Consider the following 15,861-nt stretch of genomic DNA (forward strand, 5'->3'; position numbering starts at 1 on the left):
GTTGCAGAGACAAAGGTGCAAACTCAGCACGGTATCACAGGAGGTGGAGAGTGGTGAGCCAGGAGTTGGGGCTGTGGAGACCATGGTGGAAATCTAACTTCAGAACCCAGACCTGGAACTCACTGGAGGTTGTGGCACAAGTGGCTGCAAACAAAGAGTTGTGTACCAACTGCAACAAGTAAAATCGCATTGTAGACCTGTGGGTGACAGAGCTTAGAAACCTACAACAAGGAGAAGACTCTGCTAACCAGAAGTACAATGACCAAGAGCAAAAGAAGAGACAAAGGCACAATGAATATTACTGAAAACTCCCCTGCAAAGGAGCAAAACCTTATACCAACCTCAGAGTTAACTGAGAAAACATCGAGAAAATGAGGCATACACAATTCATAAAACTCATTTGAAAGCTTCTGATCAACAATGAGAAGCACATACAAGGGTTCAAAGAATTTAAGGGAGCAATAAAGCAAATCAAAGCTGATATATCAGAAATTAAGAACACAGTAGAGCAAATTAAAAGTACAGTGGAGAGTCTCCAAAGTAGAATGAAGCAAGCAGAAGAAAGAATCTCAGAATTGGAAGATATTTCCTGTCATCAGGGGGAAGCAAACAAAAAGCTGGAAGCAGAGCTGGATCAGGCCAAAACAAGTATTCAAGAATTGAAAGACACTATTAACAGGCCAAATATAAGAGTTATGGGAGTCCCAGGAGGTGCGAGAAAGAGAAACTGATTTTACAAAAATATTTAATGAAATAATAGAGGAAAATTTCCCTAATCTAGAGAAAGAAATAGGAAAGAATTAAGATCCAGGAGGGGCACAGAACTCCCAACAGGCTTGATCAAAAGTGATCTTCACCAAGACACATGATCATCAAGCTCTCTTCAATTGAACATAAGGAAAAGATCCTTAAGTGTGCACGTGAAAAAAAATCAGTTGACATATAAAGGAATGCCAATTAAACTCACAGGAGATCTCTCACAGGAAACTCTACGGGAAGAAGAGAATGCAGTGACATATTCCAGATTCTAAAAGAAAAAAATTGTTGGCCTAGGATAACATATCCAGCAAAGCTTTCTTTTGAAAATGAAATAAAATTCTTCCACAGTAAAGAAAAGTTAGAAGAATTTGCCTCTTCCAAACCTGCCCTACAAATCATACTTCAAGATGTTCTCTTGACACAGAAGAGGAATAGCACCTACCAAAACCAAAGGCAAATGGGAAGAACATCCCAGTAAAATAACAATGGAAGATTAAATAAACGACTCATTTTAGATATGTGTGTACAGCAGTTTAAGAATATAACAATCGATTGGGATTAGCAACCACAAAATGTATGGGCACCATTGCTTCATTCATGAGTTGGAGGTCAAGTGTAAGTCTTCATTATCCTTTTCGGTTTTGAATCCCTCGAACTGGAGTGTTGCAGGGGCAATTGAATAGCTCTAAAAGTCCCTGTGCCTTGAGACTGTCTACTATGGCATTAGCCCCTTCCAAGTCTCGGGCTTTAACGAATTTTGTCTCAGCTGGGAAAGGAATGATAGAACTTTAAGATGAACCTGGACATGCTGAGAGGTTCCAACCTGACCAACTTTTCCCTGGACATGCCAACCTCATGAGGTTTATCTCTGTCTGAGGGAGACAAAAAATCTTCCCTGGTATTATGGCTTTGGTGGTGTTCATCCCAGCCAGGAGGTCTCTATTCTCTCTAGCATGATGAAAAAGCAGTAAATATTGCATGATTCCAGACACAAATCAAAGGTTAAGTGAAGTATATGCATGGGGTGGGAATTGTTCTGAAACACCCTTTATTGTCACTGTCTGAGAGGCAGCAAAGCTAGAGTGAAGGGTGGAGAAAGTACCTCTACTGTGTCCAGAAAGAAATTTACAGCCTTTCATTCCACCATGAGACCCACCCAAGGCTCCTGAGTAGTGATGTGTAATGAGAACATGTAGCACGAGTCCTGGACCTCTTCATGCCCATGTGGGAGGCCTGGGGGAACTCCCTGACACAAGTTCTTGGCTTGCATGGGCGATGGAGTCACCAATGATAGACAAGGCATGCCCTGGGGGTTCTTTTCAATAATCTTTGATGAAGCATCTTCTATCTTTGCAGCAAAAGTACTTGGGAGGTTCCAGGGGTAGCGCTGGGTCGCCCAGAGCACACTGCCATTCCTAACTCTGCTGTTGGGGTCCTTTCTGACCTCTGTTTTAAAATAATGTGCTATAAAATACCACCATTAAGAGGCCAACTAGGGTACTCTCAGTCCCTGCTCCAAGCCTCTGGAGCTTGCTCCAACCTCAGATCAGGTTAGGAATCTGTTTTAAAATTGCCATCTTTTGCCCAGTGCAGCAGCCTAGCAGTTGAAGTCTTCACCTTGCATGTGCCAGGATCCATATGGGCACTAGTTCTAACATCAGTAGTCCTGCTTCCCATCCAGCTCCCTGCTTGTGACCTGGGAAAGCAGTCAGGGGTGGCCCAAAGCCTTGGCATCCTGCACCTGCATGGGAGATCTAGAAGAGGCTCCTGGCTCCTGGCTCCCGGTTTTGGATCAGCTCAGCTCCAACCATTGCCGCCATTTGGGGAGTGAACCAGAGGTTGGAAGATCTTTCTCTCTATCCCTCCTTTCTGTGAATCTGATTTTCCAATAAAAATAAACAAATCTTAAATAAATAAATGAATAAATAAATAAATAAATAAATAAAATTGCCATCTTCCTACAAAGACAGGACCTAAAGGAGTATATGTTTAATTTTCCTGTGATACTAATCATAGCATTGCTGCATTCTCTTACATGGAGAAATGGTGGTTCTACACATGTGACCTTGAATCTAACATGTCTAATTTCAACAATGAGCCTTCACAACAACAACCTTAACAAAAGTGTTCTGGGATAGAGTTCAGAGGGAGGAAGCCAGTCCTAGACTCTCCTTGGGTTGGTTGCAAAACAAACAACTGATAAGGGAGCATGTTGGTGGTGGGAGGGGAATAAAAAGTCTCCCTAGTGTTACATTAAGGATATCAGCTACACAGGAACTACTTGCCAGAGGTGGACTCCAAAGAGGGAGCTATCTGAGAAGGAAGAAAGGAAATAAAAGAGAACACACTGGAGGGCCTGTCTTCACAGTTCTAGTTCTGATGGGAACCATAGCTAATGAGGAGCCCAGGTTGAAAAGGCCACCTAGGGCCCGGGGCCTATGGCTAAAGTCTTCGCCTTGAATGTGCCAGGATCCCATATGGGCGGCAGTTCTAATCCCAGCAACCCCTCTTCCCATCCTGCTCCCTGCTTGTGGTTTGGAAAAGCAGTTGAGGACGTCTCAAAGCCTTGGGACCTTGCACCCGAGTGGGGGACTCGGAAGAATTCCAGACACCTGGCTTCGCATCAGCTCAGCTCTAGCCATTGTGGCCACTTGGGGGGAGTGAATCATCAGATGGAAGATCTTCCTCTCTGTTTCTCCTCCTCTATATATATATCTGACTTGCAATAAAAATAAAAGAAAAGAAAAAGACAAAGAAAAGGCCACCTGTATAAAAGGGCTGTATAAACTCTGACCCACAACTACCGAGATGTCCAGGGAGATACCAGCTGATAGGATCAGGAATTCAAGTTTGTAAGAATTGAGATTTGGCAGGGTAAGGAGAGCATCTGGAGCAGTGTGGAAAACAGCAAAGGAGACATAGATCTTCTCCGGGTGTGAGGAAGAAAATCATCCTTGGGGCATGAGCCCGTGGCTTCGTTCCAAACAGCATTGTATAGCCCACACAGCTGGAAGAGAATGTAGTTCTCTGCTCCACACCATAATGGGCTGCCAGAGCCCAGTGTCCCATCAAGGGGCCTTTGAAAAGCACCAAAGTGTTGCCCTGGCACTTACTCCAAGTCCTTCTCCCAACCTTCTACAAAAGACTGATCCCCATAAAAGGAAGTTGAGTCAGACAGGACCAATCTTCTCAGAGCTGAGGAGAAGTATGAATAGTTGAGCCTATAGTGTTTGACAACACCCTGAAAGAGCAGGTCAAGAACCTTCAGAGTCTAGGATGGACTAAGGCACCATTGAGGCAATGGGTCATGGTGCCTGAGGGCTGATTCCAGACAATGCCCAGCCTAGGTATTCCACTCAGTATAGAAATGATGCTTCATAGTCTCACACCCACAGCTAGTCCCTAAGACTCACTACTGGCAGTCTTTACTGCCTGACCGGTAGGTACCTATGCTCCTAAGGGAAGTGAGAGTTCCTAGGAAAGACAGCAAGGCTCCGTAAACAAAAATAAGAGCAAGAGCTGGCTCCATGCTCACCCATCCAGCAAGGTGATTCAGTGCTGATGGGAGCTGAATTTGAACTGGATCCAAATCAAAATCATTCGGGATGACCCTACCAAGGCAATTGCAGGTCGGACTCCAAATTCAATAAATCTAATGCAAACTAATTTTAAGTTGATAATTTTGTATAGCCTCATGAAAAGATGTTATAAATATCCAAATGACCCTTGGCAGAAGAAAGGTTCTCACCCCTGACAGATAATGTGATACACTGTATATTTCTCAACACAGCAGTGGATCAACAATGCATCAGCAAAAATTTTGGAGCCTCATTGATACAGTAGAAGCCCTCTTCTAGGTTGCTGGAGAATGAGCTACTGTTGCTATGATCTCACGGGTCAGCCTGGGGTACACAAACAGAAAGCTGTGGTTCATAGAACTAGATCTCAGAGACACTTACTGAGAACATTGCTAATTGAATTACATAGCATTATTATCATATTTAGTGACAAAATTTCAGCAAATGTAGAAAATTATAGAATTTTATGTAGAAAATTATAGATTTTTGCTTTGGCTTTCTGTATATGGGAAACCCATTGCAATTGTTGCTTGTTTCTTTGTCTTGTCTATGCCATGGTAAGTATTTTCTGGAATAAGGAGATGAGATATTGTGTGTGTATATATGCACACACACACAGTGATACTGATATGCTAAGTTAGCTGGTTCCTATCCCATTAAACTAGATTATTTTAATAACATAGAAATTCCAAATCAATTCAACACAGACTTCAGGTGGAAAACAGGAACTCCTTCTCTCAATTCTCCTGTTGCTACATTTGCAGCCATCATCAAGTTATTTAGCAGTTGTCTTTTTCATATTGCTTCTTCCTTAGTTTCTCCTTATAGATAATAAAAGGCCCAAGCAGTCACAGATATCTTGAAATCAGACCTTTTGCTTTATATTTTCAAGAACATCTACTTTTTGGACAGCACCATGCTAGCCATTGGGGAACGTTAGCTGGTCCAAAGCAGAGACCTTTTCCTGCGTCCATTCACTAGCGTAATCAATTCACACTCCCTGCTTTTCTGAAAACAAAAAAAAAAAATGCATAGCAATGAGAACCATTTTCTCAAGGGAAGAGTTTCTTAACTGATGTCACTGGAAGAAAACCTGCCATGTGGCTTCAGGACAACAGAGTGAATTTAGTGTGAGAGATTAGAAACCCCAAAGTACTAAAGGGTTTCTGGAAAGAACAGGGAAGAGAATATGATAAATACAAGGATAAGTATGTTGTACACACACATGCAAAATTAAAATAGTATAACCTGACAATAACAGTCATAAAAGAGTTTAGTAAGCAATTCAGTTCAAGTGTTTTAGTTGATTGAATCTGCATGCCAGCCCTCTGGCTCAGTGTCTCCCCAGTAAGGACACTGAGTCCCAGAAAGGACATATGATCTGCTCGCGGGCACATGCACAGACCAACCATTCTGATCTCATAACCCACCTGACAAAGATTGCATTTCAGCCATGTTCTGCACTCCCTCCATTGTTTTTTTTAAAACATATTTTTATTGCATTTCATTTTTTTAATTAATTATATTGCATTATGTGATACATTTTTTATGCACTGGGATTCCCCCCTCCCCCTCCCCACACCCTCCCCCCACGGCGGATTGCTCCACCTTGTTGCATTTCCATAGTTCAAATTCAGTTGACATTCTTTCATTGGAGGTATTTACCAAGCATAAAGTCCAGCATCTTATTGTCCTTGTAAGTTCAATGGTTTCTTGGTGAGACCATCTCTGGTCTGAAGGTAGAGCCGGCAGAGTATCATCCCAATCAATTAAAAGCCCCAACATAATATTTCCAACCATTTACAACATTGTGGCATTAATTGACATGGTATTGATTAACCAATATGTTAATAGGAAGATGCAGGTTCTCAACCACAGCCTGTGACTTCTTCATAGACATTTCAATTTTGGTTTACATTCAACCGTGTTCTATTCACCTTAAAATGGCTTAGATTGCTATTCAGCTGTCTCATGCCTATTTTAATTTTAGTATTTAGCAGTTTATAGCATTGAAGCACGTTTTCGCTGAACCTGGCTGTTTTTCGGGTGGTCTAACTCTATAATTCTAACAGGATATATGTCAACAGTTTAGGTGAGCATGTTTAGAAGGGGTGTGCAGAGAGATCTTCCATACCCCAGTGAGGAGTAACTAATCTTTGTGTCCCACCCAGTGGCACTCCCTCCATTGTTATAGGTAGATTATACTAGAGTACTTCAAAACGTTTCTAGAAAATTGATTTGAAAGATAAGTTTGGATACAACAAAAATTGAAATTCACAAATGCACATGAGAAGTCTTCAAAAAACTTTTGCAGAAAACATATATTATGGAAAAGCTACATGGCTTTGTGACTGTTTTTGCACAAAAATAAACATCTTTTCTTTCCATTTTCTGTGAAGTTTCGGAAGTACCTTGCTGCTTCCTGGTGTTATGAGTCTGATAGAGAGCTGAATCAGGGAAATGTCTACCGGACATGGAATGAACACATAGGTTACCTCTTACTAGTTTGCCCCTTGCAGCATGTGGCAGGTCCGCGGGTTGTCACAAGACCTAGTGGGATGACAGAATGGTACCCATAGCCCTCCCATTGCAATGTGGAAGCAGAGTGCTGCTCCAGTCATTGAACTCTACAGGGAGGAATGAAGGATTGAACCTGTCATTGGTCACCTGAGGTACGGGCTATAGGGAAACCATCAAACTGCATGATGCTTAGGGAGAAATTCAGACAAAAATCTTTGCACAGTGGTTTTGTACACTCTTCCTGCAGGGCTGTCATCTGAGAAACACCTTTGCTAATAGGATTAAACCCTACGGGAAGAGTCACTCCAAAGGCACTCAGAATTGCTGGCTTTATTCCCTGAGGACCTAAGATTTTGCTTCAGCATGCTAACATGGTCTCATTTATTTCTAGCAGTGCTTGCCAAACTGGTTTCTCACTTTTATATAAACTTCATTCTTAGCTAAAATCCTAAAAGGTAAGGACTCTAAATGAATTAAATGTGAACACTCAAAATATTACATATGCTGTATTTCCAGATAGAAATATGGAAGAAGTGAAGGCAAATCCCAGACAAATAAGGAATTTTTGATCACAAATCTGTTCTATTTTATTACCAAAGATAGCAAATAATAGATCTGAGTTCACTAAGCATGTCATAGATAAAATTATTGTAAAGTAATCAAGTTTGCTTTCTGAATATGCAATCCTTGCTAAGAATTTTCAGAAGCAAGGAATAGAGACCTAAGGCAGCTAAGTGTCATGTCATACCAAGCAGAAAAGCCATGCTATTGCAGCCACAACCATTTGCCAGAATCTTGAACTTCTAACAGACTCTTTAAACTCAGTTTGCCACACTTTTGTGGCTTGTTCACTCTCTCTGCACACTTGGAAGCATAAAACACTGATTTCCAAATCTGTGTAATCATGGAGCTGAGGAGTATAGGAGGCTGTGAGATAGGAATGTAAAAGTCACTCAAAAGGACCAATGGTTTTTAATGTGCCACAATGTCAGTCTAAGCTGAGTATGGGACATTACTGCTTTACAGAATTGTGCATATTCATTAGAAAATAGGTATCTGCTAAATTTTAGACCTTTCTTCTAAAAAATGCATTCCAATTGAACCAATGAAGACAGGTATTTTTCTTGCATATGCTATTTCTGGGAAATGGGATTTATTCTTTTGGGATGCTTTACTCTCAAGTTTTTGGTAGAGAGGCAGTACTCATTATAATTTCAACCTTTTTATTGGTTCACAGGAAAATTTACAGTCGTTCTTGAGTTTAAATGCATTTTATTTGTATACAACCTATATCACATGTGTTTTTTTCCCCCATAAAAACAGTACCTCCACTTCAAGTAAACTATGATTAAAATCAATGAAGGGCTCAAGATGACAATCACTCCTATCTCTTGTACATCCTGCTGCCATGTGCATGATGGGCTAAACCACTAGAATGCTCCAAAGCAGTTTCCCATTTTGTTAACCTATTTTTAAATTTCTAAACCAGCCTTAAAGGAAATCAGCAATGGGGTCACATCCTCACCACTGCCCATCAGTGAAACCATGCCATCTGTATTCCCATTTTCCCCCACATAGAACTGGTGGTGTTTGAAATTAGCAAGGATGTGTTTGATTTGCTCCGAAGTCCCTAGCCTAAAAGATTTTAGTTTCTAGTCTCTGTTCTTTACATCTGCCTCTAATTCATTCCAAGTAACCTTTGATATACTTGAAGGCTTCTGTCAAGAAGCTGGGTTCCTGTAGGTGAGAGTTCATAACAACAACACCTGTGATTTCTGCATCATCAGGATAATACCTTTACCCTCTGGGCCTTCAGTGGAAGCATCTCCAATAATGAGTGCATCATCAGTGTTAACCCCAACCCTGCTGCTGACCACCTTCACCTGCCACCAAGGCACAGCCTCCCCATAATCTCCCAGATAGGTAAATGTTGGAGAACATCTCAACGTGGCTGATGAGGTCCTGGCAGGTAATCATGATATCTGGAGCAAGACCAGAAGGGTTCATGAAAAATCTCTCCCTCATGAAGAAATGAAGTCTGAAACTGGGTAAAACATTTCCTTATAGTAAACAAAATAGTTCCTTTATCTTCTAAAATAGCTGGAAAAAATGCAGACTTCTCCTTTCTACATAGCTGTCTTCTGACCATTTTGCCAAAAAGTCACAATCTGTTTATTATGAAAGCTGAAACTGCACTTGGTCACAACAATGTGAAATCTAAAATGGATTTTTAAAAATAGCCTAATAAAATGCTTCCATTAAATCCAGATCCTTTTAGGTGAAAACTAAAAGCAAGTCCGAAAATCAGCATTCTGTGTGCTTCTCCCAATTTGTTCCTTTCCCCTGAATTCATATATAAGGAAACACGAGACTAAAACAAAATTATAAGGCTTCAGTCGAAAGCTTCACTTATTGAGGACAACTTGGTGATAACAGAATTTCTTTTCAGTTTTCTGCTGGACATCACCAAGGAAGACACACGTACCTGACCAACTATTGCAAATGCTTGTTCTGCAAATACAAGTCAGACAGTGACTCCAGGGGAGGGGAGTGGAGGGACACTTATTCTGAAATCACTTTCATATTATGACATTTCAGTACCTGGATTTATGGAACTCTCCAAATTCCCATAATAACCACGGGATAAGAAATTCCTCTGGTCAAGTAGCCACAGGCTCTGATATGGATTATTTGTTTGGGGGAGGGAAAAAATGAGTAGCCACAGACACAATACTAATGGTTAGCTTAAACCATTCCTTTTGCTTCTTTTCTGCTTTAAAAAATGTTCTGTGATTGTATCAGTAGCACTCATAGCTTCTTTTTTTAAAGATTTATTTATTTTTATTTCAAAGTCAGATATATAGAGAGAAGGAGAGACAGAGAGACAGATCTTAACATCCGATGATCCATTTCCCAAGTGACCGCAACAGCTGGTGCTGTGCCAATCTGAAACCAGAAGCCGGGAACCTCTTCTGGGTCTCCCACGCGGGTGCAGGGTCCCAAGGCTTTGGGCTGTCCTCAACTGCTTTCCCAGGCCACAAGCAGGGAGCTGGATGGGAAGCAGGGCTGCTGGGATTAGAACCGGCACCCTTATGAGATCCCGGCACATTCAAGGCGAGGACTTTAGCGGCTAGGCCACCGCGCTGGGCCCAGCACTCATGGCTTCTATCAACAGAAGATAACCAAGTATAAAATGGCACATCTGCATTTCTGCCAAGAAATTTTTATTTAGGGGTGGGGAGATTGAGATGAGATTCTTATTAAAATTCGTCACTTTATGATGTATTTTCTAAAACCAAATGCATTCATTTTACACTAGGATGCAAAGCACAAATGTAATTAATTTTTTTCAACCATTTATAGATAGCAAAGGATGGTAGCAAACAATGAAAATAAAAAAGCAAATAAAGTCTCTTGCTATGTTCCTGGAAGCTCATAGTTTTCACAGCAAACTAATTAGCGACTACCTTGTTTACTTCCGTGTTTGTTTCTAGGATTTTAATCTTTCTGTATCACTCATGAAGACAAACACATTCATGAAGTAAAAGTTGGAATTTTTTTATTTTAGAAGCAAGGCAAGATGAAACTCTGCTATATAGAATTCTCAACACTCAACTCTAGGGCAGACTGTTAGTATATAACTATATTATACATTAAACCTTCAGGGCCAGCGCACTGGGCTAATCCTCCACCCTGTGGCATTGGCCTCCCAGAGAGGTGCCAGTGTGTGTCTAGCTGCTCCACTTCTGACCTAGCTCGCTGCTGGTGGCCTGGGTGGGCAGCAGATGTTGGGCCAAGTCGTTGAACCCTGCACCCATTTGGGAGTAACAGAAGAAGCTCCTGGCTCCAGCTTAGCATCAGGTTAGCTCTGACACTGAGGCCATTTCGGGAGTGGGCCAGCAGATGGAGGACTTTTTATCTCTCTGTCTCTCCTGTAAAATCTGTCTTTCAAATACAAATAAATATGTTTTTAAAGTTTCTGCCTAATCATAATACAGCTGTTGAGCAAATTGCTACGTTTGCATCCATTATATCAATTATGTGATCAGGCATATCAAATTTTTAATCAAAAAGGAAATAATAACAAACAGGTAATGCAGTAATTATTTCACATGCAAGGCAAACACTCTGATTCAAGCATTCACACGAACTGCCTAGACAGTGTTTTGTCAACCTCATTTTGCAGATGGAAGGACTGAAGTCTCGAGACCATGGTGAATGGCCGTGGTCGCAGAGATGACTACTAGGAGGAATTCAAATCTCCCTCCTAACGTAGGGCACCAGGCATATGGCAAGGCCTCATCTCACACTGCCACAGAGCTGAAGCCAAGGAAGAGTGTGCACTGGTCATTTTTGTCTTGCTTTAATGCATTTCACTTTCTTGACCATTCTGAACAGGTGGACGTAAACCACTTCATAGAAATATAAGGAAACAAAAAAGAAAAATTTCTCTCCTTTATTCTTCATTCTCCAGAACTTACAGTACTAAAAAATCACACTTGTAAAAGTATTTCTGGGGCCCGGCGGCGTGGCCTAGCGGCTAAAGCCCTCACCTTGAACGTGCCAGGATCCAATATGGGCACCAGTTCTAATCCCAGCAGCTCCACTCTTCCCATCCAGCTCCCTGCTTGTGGCCTGGGAAAGCAGTTGAGGACGGCCCATGGCTTTGGGACCCTGCACCCACGTGGGAGACCCAGAAGAGGTGCCTGGTTCCCGGCTTCGGATCAGCACAGCACCGGCCGTTGGACTCACTTGGGGAGTGAATCATCGGACAGCAGATCTTCCTCTCTGTCTCTTCTCTCTGTATACCTGACTTTGTAATAAAAATAAATAAATCTTTTTTTTAAAGTAGTTCTGTAATCTCAGTGCTTCTAAGAAGCTACAGTGATTTGAATTGTACTTTAATCGAAAACCACCTTAACCAAAGACAATCTTTATGATTTACCCACAGATTTGTCAGAAAAATCTTACTAGTATTTCAAAATGGTAATTTAAAGATGTAACAAAAATAAGATTTTAATCTAGCAATGCCAAACAGGGAATATATTTCATCTTGAGCTCTAGCCAAAAAAAAAAAATAAATAATCACAGATACATAAAAAATCAATTGCATGGTTGTTACATAAGACACATTCCCCATCATTTTTTGAAAGCCACTCAAATACTTGGATTATTTAGATGGATAGATAGATAGATGGATAGACAGACAAATAAGCAGATCTTTAAATTCCAATATTTGCAGACTTGAAGGCATGTTTCATGGTTTTCTGTTTCTTTCACTTCAAAGTAACTTCTTCACTACCTCACCTATGCCTATTCACTGCCTTTGTTTCATCATGGCCAAGGGCTCTGCTGCATTGCTTCCAAGATACCCTTTGAGAATTTTTTTCCCTGCACTGTTTGCAGTCATCCTGTACATCCCATAACAGAGCTCTGCCATCTTTCCTGCACACATTTCAAGTTTGGCAAAAACAGAATTACATGAAGAATAGCTTCAAAGTTGTACTCATTCAGTGCTACAAACGGCTCTTGGCTGACACTGATGAAATTCCTCGCATGTCTGATGGGACATTGCTGACAAGGATAAATCTCACAGGCAGGTGGGTGAGCAGGCAATTGCATGAGCTGAGAAACGGGAGTCCGTTTGAAACTTTAGCATTAAGGTCACCTCTAGACAAGCATGCGTTTTTGCGTTTTACCCATTGTCGACATCCAGTTCTTCTTTGTTTAAATGATAACTGTCTACCAGTTTTGATGGAGTAAACGCCGATTGTCATAATGACATGGGAGCATTCTTACTAAGTGGGAGATCCCACACACACCACCTGCCAAGAAAGGGTTACTTGTCTGAGACCTTACAGCACTTTAGCATAAATGTGTCGTAATGTTAAATGTATGATAATAACCCATGCATTTATCTATCTCTGACATGAGACATAAATTCTACAAGACAAAACAAATGAAAAGATAAATAAGAAATGAGTGAAGGCAGGGAAAGGGCATTCTTGTCATTGCGCTTGGCCCAGAGCTTGAAGAAGAGTACAATTAACGTTAACTAGCAATGCTAGTATTACCACCCCTCTCCCTTACCTAACACCCAGTCAATTACCAGAGCCTTCCAACAAACCATAGGACCTCTTTCATCACTGTGTAACACAAACACAAATATTCATTTGGATCCGAACTCCTGTCTTTTTCCTTTGAAACTCGGCTTGCACGAAATCACCACATTTGTTTTTTTCAAAAATGTGATACTGATCACATTGATGCTTGGAGGATTTCATCTATTGCTCCCACATGTCACACAAGGCCCTCAACAGCCTGACCCTACCTAGGGGTCTAGAATCTTCTACCACTTCCACTGTCATGATTTAAATACTGAGCGCATCATCCTCCCACTCCCACGGGCCACAGCTCCTGCTCTGTGCCTCTGACCTTGTGCTCTCTTCCTGCATCTTAACCTTTTTCTCTGCTTCCAAATGTGGCTCAGGTTCTTCCACCTGAGATCTCCCCAGTCTTCCCTGAATGATACTCCAGATGAGGTGAAGGGGGCCCCTCAACCCATCGCACCAATGGCCTCCGCTCTCGTCCCGCACAGCTCCAGTGGCTCTAGACATATCTGCTACTATTTCCATGTCCATGACAAAACTATTAGCCTCGTGAGCACAGATCCTTCTTTTTCATCCTCTATTCCCTTCACTTGACAAGGTGCCTGACTCACAGGAAACTCAGAATGAATGGAGATTGACCTCAGCTGAACTTTGTTGAACAACTTGGACCACTTATTCCTGCTCAACCAGATTAAAAAAATTTTTTTTCAGAATGGAATTTTACAGTATTCACATTCGTGTTATCCTTTGCTTATAAATGGTAAAATAATGAAAACCAAAATAATTTTCCTCAGCTATGATTTTCCTACTGGCATTAAGCAACCAAGTGAATGGAGAGGATTAAACCACTTCCCATGTCATGAGGGTCCCTGAATTGTCCTGCAAGTTGTACAGGTAATAATTAGCTAACTAGAGCTGACTGTATAATTGAACTGTCTGTTTCAGTAAAAGAAATAATCAACTAAATGACATTTTCAAAACATTTTTCACAAAAGGTATTTCAGTTTCCACATATGTTTAAAATTAAACATGTATTTATTACCTCATGACTCAAGTTACTATTAATAAAAAGTTAAAAATCTCCAAAAGCAAAAAAGTGGGAAGAAGTTCAGAGTTCTCCTTACATTTGGGGCAGCAACATTGATCCTCTTCACAAGCAGGAAAACCCGTGTGTTTCCTTGTTATTGAGGACATGCCTACTTCATCCTAAACCTTGCCTTAGTCAGAACGGGTTGAATTCATGTAAGAATGACGTGACCCTTGGATAAAAGTTGCAAGGGTGAAATATTGGCAAGCACTTACCTAAAAGTCGGGTTATCTCATAATAAAGAGAAATAGATTCAAACCCTCCAGCCTTTTGAGTCTCAATAGGTATATCTTGTAGAAAAATCATCAGCATGGGTTTGGCGGCGTGGCCTAGCTGCTAAAGTCCTCGCCTTGAACGCGCCGGGATCCCATATGGGCGCCGGTTCTAATCCCGGCAGCTCCACTTCCCATCCAGCTCCCTGCTTGTGGCCTGGGAAAGCAGTCGAGGATGGCCCAAAGCTTTGGGACCCTGCACCCGTGTGGGAGACCTGGGGGAGGTTCCCGGCTTCTGGCTTCAGATTGGCACCAGCTGCTGCGGTCACTTGGGGAGTGAATCATCGGACAGAAGATCTTCCTGTCTCTCCTCCTCTCTGTATATCTGACTTCATAATAAAAAATAAATCTTTTTAAAAAAAAGAAAAATCATCAGCATAACAAATAGATTGTAATCAAGCTAGCATATAAATCTTTAAATGACTCTTAAGTGGAAGATGAAAAGGAACCACTGAGCATCCACAATAGGTGGCGACTCTAAAACCTTAAAAAAAGAAAATGACAGAAAAAAGACATTTGTTAAACCTGCCCTGCACACCCAGGGGACACCGGAACAATCAGTGAGTGATGTCTACAATCAGGCTGTTGTGACAGGCCATGGAGATCTAGAATGAAAAACTGAATTATTACCAGGGAAAAGGATTTGCTTTCATTGTTGAGTTGATCTCACGTTCAAGAAAATTTAATCATATTTAGAGTTATATGCGAAGGTCAAAGAATAAAACGGAAGCACTTTGCCTGTTTTCCAGGACCTGCCTTGATGCAGCACTCTGGATATTCCCTAGGTTTAAAAGTTCAGTTTTCTTGTTCATGTTTATATGTGAGCACACATTCCAAGGAAGCGCATGGATCCAGGAATGTCAGAAAAAGGAAAAACAAAGGATAAAGGAGCTGAGTGCATCGGTGGATAAGGGAGCTTTTCACAAGCCAGGAGCACCTGGGTTTGTGACTGACCTTGGAACACCAAGCATCAGACCGAATGCCCCAATGCTGTCTCTCTTTTGTACCTCCCTCTGGTTAAAAATAACAGAAGAGAGTGTTCCTGGCCTCAATGCTATCTTTTCTTCTTGCTTTTCTTGAGTTACAGACAACGGACCAAAGTCTATCAAGACTCTGCTACTGTCTCGTTATTTTTTTAGTTCTGCTAACTTAAGAAAAACTATTTTAAGAACTATTAGCTTCTCATATGGATTATTGAAAGCTTTGTATGAAATCTGGGTTTTTTCGGGGTAGAAAAGCCTGTGTATTCTTAAAAGTCTGTCATTCTTAAAGTATAGATGATGGCCACAGTGTAGATTAAAACCCATTTCTCTGTTAAGCATCTTCTCATTTTCTGTTCAATCAATTATGACAAGAGGAGTTTTTTAAATGCTGCCACATCCCAGAGAAATCCCACTGCAGTAGGCATCACTAATCCATCCCAGCTCTTGCCTCTATGTGTTGGGAAGTGAGCTGTTTTGTTTCTAGAATGTCTCTTGCATGCCCCAGTAGCTAGTTTATCTACTTCCTGCTGCCCTCATCATAGCATCAATCAA

At 41.3% G+C, this 15,861-nt stretch overlaps 1 pseudogene; it reads right to left on the reverse strand.

Moving 5' to 3' along the window:
* Positions 1 to 8,329: 8,329 nt before the first annotated feature.
* LOC101530248 (translationally-controlled tumor protein-like) lies at positions 8,330 to 8,834 on the reverse strand (annotated as a pseudogene).
* Between the last annotated feature and the right edge of the window lie 7,027 nt (positions 8,835 to 15,861).

This window comes from Ochotona princeps, chromosome 12, assembly GCF_030435755.1.
Source record: "Ochotona princeps isolate mOchPri1 chromosome 12, mOchPri1.hap1, whole genome shotgun sequence".
NCBI classification, from domain to species: Eukaryota; Metazoa; Chordata; class Mammalia; order Lagomorpha; family Ochotonidae; genus Ochotona; species Ochotona princeps.